Source organism: Diceros bicornis, chromosome 26 (genome assembly GCF_020826845.1).
Source record: "Diceros bicornis minor isolate mBicDic1 chromosome 26, mDicBic1.mat.cur, whole genome shotgun sequence".
NCBI lineage: Eukaryota > Metazoa > Chordata > Mammalia > Perissodactyla > Rhinocerotidae > Diceros > Diceros bicornis.
This window is the reverse complement of record NC_080765.1, coordinates 9,358,187-9,364,012: the sequence shown is the minus strand read 5'-3', so window position 1 is coordinate 9,364,012 and position 5,826 is coordinate 9,358,187.

Sequence of the window (5,826 nt, the reverse complement as noted above, 5' to 3'; positions counted from 1 at the left end):
ATATATAAACTCAAGATGAGTTCATAATCCAAAATTACAGGATGTGAGGAACCAATCCACAATGAAAATCAACAGACGTTTTAACTTTTAAAATAAGACTCTCAAATATTTTAGGTAATAGAAAAATCTGATATTCTATAAAAATAACTTAAAAAAAAGATTAAAAAGGAAAAACCATAGGAAAGCAAAGGCACAAAGAAAGATAACTGGTTTATTTGGAAAAGAACCTTATAGAGTTTCTAGAAATGAAAAATACTGTCATTGAAATTTAAAACAACATTAAAATTCTCCAACAAGTCAAACAGGAGATTAAACTCAACTGAAGAGAAAGGAAACAGAAGACAGAGCTAAGCAAGTTCACAGAACTCAGTGTATAGAGAGATGGAAAATGTGAAAAAATGAGTGAGAGACACTTGGATTAAAATGAGAAAAGTAAGGGCCGGCCCTGTGGCTTAGTGGTTGAGTGCGCGCGCTCCACTGCTGGCGGCCCGGGGTTCGGATCCCGGGCGCGCATGAGGCTCTGCTTCTCTGGCCATGCAGAGGCCACATCCCACATACAGCAACTAGAAGGATGTGTAGCTATGACATGCAACTATCTACTGGGGCTTTGGGGGGAAAATAAATAAATAAATAAAATCTTTAAAAAAAAAAAAAAGAGAAGAGCAAACAGGAGTTCCTGAAAGACAAAATAGAAAAAAATGGGAGAAAAGTAAATACTCAAAGATACGATGGCTCAGATTTGGCAAAAGATATGACTTAGGCAGTGCAATATATGCCTAGCTAGATAAATAAAAATAAATTCACATCTCGATGTCTATCCACCAGAATTGAGCTAAGCTCCCCCATGGTACTGCAGCCTCTGCATCCATTTTGTTTGGCCAAGGGGTCTGCAGGGACCTTAAGCAGAAGCTGGTCCTTCATGCAAGCATAGGCCCTAGACGGCAGCTGCAGAGTCACTAGCAAACCTAAATTCCTGCTATGAGTCCCCAACAGCCCTGTGATCAGCAGTCTCCCCCACCTCCCAGCGCCTATGTCTTAGGCACCCCTTAGATAAGACCCCTGTGGGGCTTACCAAAACCCTGTTCTTTTGGTTTGAATTGACCAATCCAGCCCTAGCTGGGGGACCCCAAAGCTCTCTACCCAGTGACCCTAATAAAGGCTCGTGCCCCAAGTCCAGTCTGTCTGTGCTCTGCTTTGACCTCCCCACGTGTCCCCTCCAGTTGTGCTGTGTACTTCCTCCAGGACCTGTGAGTAATAAACTTCTCTATTTCAAGTTCTCTTGTGGTCTGTTGTTGAAGCAGCTCGCCGTCTGGCTCGACTTAACGAGTGTTAAGTTAACGAAGTCATAACAGTTGGCCACACAATCGACATGGGGAATGCCTTTTAGCAGCGAATGGCTGGCTAACGGGCTCCCCCAGGTGGGTAGTTGTATTGCGGGGGAGAGGAGGTGTCCCACCACGTGCTGGCGTCCATCAGCGCCGCCAGGCCAGTCCCAAAGTGTGCGCTCGGAAGAAGCAACCAGAGTCCTCCGGCCCTCGGATCATTGCTCCTGGGAGCGGGTTTGAGGTGCTGGGTGTGTCTTCCACCGGTTAGAGCCCCACTGAGGGTGACTTCCGCCAGCAGGTGCTGAACTTCGGGGGTATTTGCCCCCTCGAGCACGGACCCAGCTGCCGACTATTAGGAGAATTGGCTACGACTGTCGCTAGGTCCTGTTGTTAGCAGGTGGGACACACGAGTGCCTCCCCCCCACCCCCTGTCCCCCACCAAGTGTGGGCTACCCGATAAAGGTGCCCAGAGCGCCCTTCGGGGGCCAGGGAGACTCCCCTTCCCTGACCGCTGTGCTTGCGGGCGGCACCGGGACGCCGAGTCCTAACCGGCACAATAGGGGCACCTCGCTCCGGAAGGCAGGGCTCCCCGGGAAGGCAAGTGCAGCAGGGGCCTGGGGTCCCCCTGTTGCCGCACCCCTTGCTGCTGTCGCATCTCGTCCCAGACCGTATGGGATATTGTGGGTCCCACCCCTAGCGCATGGTGGCACAAGATCAAATGGCCTGAAACAAATGGCCTGAGCGCCTGGGGCCAGCGCCACGGATGACGCCCGAGGAAGTTAGCAAGCCCCTCGTAGACGTAAAAGGCCCGGGAAGCGGCCCGGGCGCTGCTTTGTGCATGGACGCCCCAACGGCAAGGTGCTGGTTCTACAGTCTCGGGGTGTGGGGGACGCCCGAGGGATCCTGCCGCCCTTGCACTAGTGGCGGCGACGCTAATCCTAGGGAGGTGGATTGGGACACCCAGGAGAGGGAGCAGCCATCTGTGAGTCTGGCGGCCAGGGACGTCCTCCACAGATCGTTTTGGTAACAATCCTTAAGGTCAAATCCGTGGGAGATAATAGAGAATTAGAAACCGAAACTTGGAACTGTATTGAATATTTGAAAGTTGCTAAGAGAGTAAATCTTAAAAGTTCTCATCACAAGAAAAAAAAATTGGTTACTATGTGAGGTGATGGATGTTAATTAGATTTATTGTGGTGATCACTTCACAATATATACAAATAGCAAATCACTATGTTGCACACCTGAAATTAATATAATGTTTTATGACAGTTACACCCCAATAAATTTTTAGAAAAGAAACCGAAATTTGATACTTTATGTGTCTCAAGATTCAAAATATTTCAAAAGACTTGTACAGCAGGAGAGAAAAGAGGGGCCGACTGGCTGTTGAGCATGTTTAATACTGGCTCTGAGCTACTACTCACGGCCACAGAAATGCAGCCACTAGCTGTATTTCCAAAGACCCAAAATGCACAAACTTCTAAAAGACCCCTGGGATCTAGGGCCACTCTCAGCAGACACAGGCTGGGCCCCTACCCGACCTTAGACAGTGATGTAAGCAACCTCAGGCCCCAAAGCAACCACACCTGCCTTTGGTCAGTACACAGACTGCTCCCCACAAGGAGGCCCCTGTGAGTGAGTCAAATGCAAATGGTCTCCTTGGTGGTGGCTATTACTCTTATCATGTGCAGTCTGGATAGTAGGGTTGCTGGTTGACCCCTCAGGCCTAACCCTGTCTCAGGAGGTGTGCTGGAACAAAATCAGCCACGTGCTCAACTACCACAGATGGCTGAGCGCTGGGTGCTGGCAGGCCCTGTTAAGAATAGCTGTCCCTAAGTCTCTCTCAAGCAGAGAGGCCTTCCTCACACCTGTAGGATTTGGGGAGGAGGTGGCGGGGGCCAAGGGGCGGGCGTAAGGTCTATGCTTCATAGCAAGAACTTCCTGTGTGCATCAGGTTCCTGAACACCAGCTTCAGGGAGAAGTGGAAAGTGAGAATGGAGATGGCACAGACGGGTGGACAGGGACCACCTTTTGTGAGACTTCTGAGGCAGTTGACAGCTCCATGCTTGGCATTCCATGTTGCCTGCACAGATATAATTCTTCCCAGGCTCTGAATCAGCCTTCAAAGATGCTCAATTTCTCCAACCAAGAGTAGGCAGAATTCACCTGCACTGATTCTGCCTCTAAGACTTCTAGTTCCCGAATGGACCCTTCAGGGGATATTTTGAGGAGAAGTTCCCTCCCATGGCATCTGGGACTCTGGCCTTCGGGGTACAGTCAGGGCTGTGAAGTTTTCTGAGTGCAGTTAATATGCTGAGTTACACACCTGTTGCTTCTGAGCCTCCTTGCACTGGTAAGTTGGGTCCAAGAATTGCCAGCTGGAGTGCTCACAGCCAGCTCTGACACTCAGAGAAAAGACCCCAGAGGAGGATTCAATCTTACAGATTGTTACCTTTGGTAGGAATTGACAGCTGTGTTCCTGGCCCTCTAGCCGATACCTGAGACCCTAAAACAACCCAGAGCTTGTCTATGGTTTATTGCTCCATAAATATTTATTAAGAACTGCCAAGTTCATGGATCTTGAAACATAAGAACAGGGTCCAAGATCTGGCTTTAAAGAGCTCACAGGCTAATTGTGTGTGGAGGTAGGTGGATAGGTGAGTGGGAAGTGAAGCAGATGCTGCAATGATATTTTAGAGGACGATAGTTGTAACTGAGAGGAGGAAGGAAGGGGTACTGTCTTAGTCTGTTCAGGCTGCTGTAACAAAATACCATAGACCGGGTGGCTTATAAACAACAGGCATTTATTTCTCACAGTTCTGGAAGCTGGAAGTCTGAGATGAAGGCACCAGCAGAGTCAGTGTCCGGTGAGCACCTGCTTCCTGGTTCACAGATGGCTGCCTTCTCGCTGTGTCCTTACATGCTGGAAGGGGCGAGGGAGCTCCTGGGGTCTCTTTTATAAGAGCAGGAACTCTGTTAATGAGAGCTCCGCCCTCATGACCTAATCATCTACAGACCTCACCCCCTAATACTATCACATTGGGGATTAGGTTTCAACACTTAAATTTGGGGGGGACACAAACATTCCATCTATAGCAGGTATGGTATTTGGGCTGATTACTGACTAATACAAGGGGTTTTTGTAGATGGAAAGAGCGAAGGCGTGTCCCAGGGGCATAAAGCAGCGTGAGCAAAGGCCTGGCTATTAGGAAGGCTTGCCTTACTTTGTGACTAGCTTGAACCAGCTGTAGTTTATTTTACACACAGCGAAGGGCACAGATCTCAAGTATGCATCTTGATGAAGTTTTGCACACATACGTCCCCATATAATTACCATCCAAATCAAGATATAGAATATTCCCAGTGCCCAGACAATCTCCCCATGCCCTCTGCTAGCCCAATCCTTTCCCTAGGCAACCACTCTTATGACACTGACCGCCATAGGTTAGTGTGTTATTGGCCTTTATTTAAACGGAAGCAGACGGTATGTCCTCTTCGTGTCTTACTTCTTACACTCAGTATTATGTCTCTGTTGTCCTTATTTTTTGCTGGTAACTTTAGTTCCTTCTTTTTCATTGCTGTGTAGTATTGCATTGCATGACTGTGCCACAAGTTGTATCTATTCTATGTTCACGAACATTTGGATTGTTTTCAATTTTTGTCTATTATAAATAATGCTGCCATAAACTTCTTGTACATTAGTATTCATTTTCTTCAAAAGATAATGTGTGGCCGCAATTTAGAGTAGTGGTTCTCAGCCAGGGGGATTTTGCCCCCCAGAGGACATTTGGCAATGTCCGATGACATTATCACAACTTGAGGGGGTGGTGCGTGCTACTGACAAGGGACGCTGCCAAACGTCCTACAGTGCACGGGATATCCTCCCACCACAGAGAACTATCTAGCTCAGAATGTCGATAGAAACAGAAGAACTAGGCTGGAATCTGATTTTGGAGTCCTTGTATGCCATACTCAGGTTTGTGTCCAGTAGGCCTTGGGGAGCCATGGATGGCTCTGGAACAGTGAGGTTTCCATCAGTGGGGGAGATTTCAGGACAGACACCACCTGGCATCCGGCATTAGCTGACATCAGCCTGGCGGACGGTCCCTGGTGTCCTGTGGCTGACCGCCCGCTGCAGCGCGCCCTGCACGTCCCGGTTCCGCAGTGTGTAGATGGCCGGGTAGAGCAGTGGTGTGAGGTTGATGTAGACGAGCGACACCAGCTTGTCCTCCTCAAGGGAGCGGCTGCTCAGGGGTCTGGCGTACATGGCTGTGGCACAGCCATAGTGGAGCACAGCCACGGTGAGATGGGACGCCACCGTGTTGAAGGCCTTGCGGCGGCCTGCAGCCCCACCGACTCCCAGGATGACCACCAGCACCCTGGTGTAGGAGAGCAGGATGAGGGCCAGGGGCAGCACCAGCAGCAGCAGGCACGCTGCCAGCAGGACGTGCTCCTGCAGGTCCCGGTTCCCGCAGGCCAACACCAACACAGCTGGGAG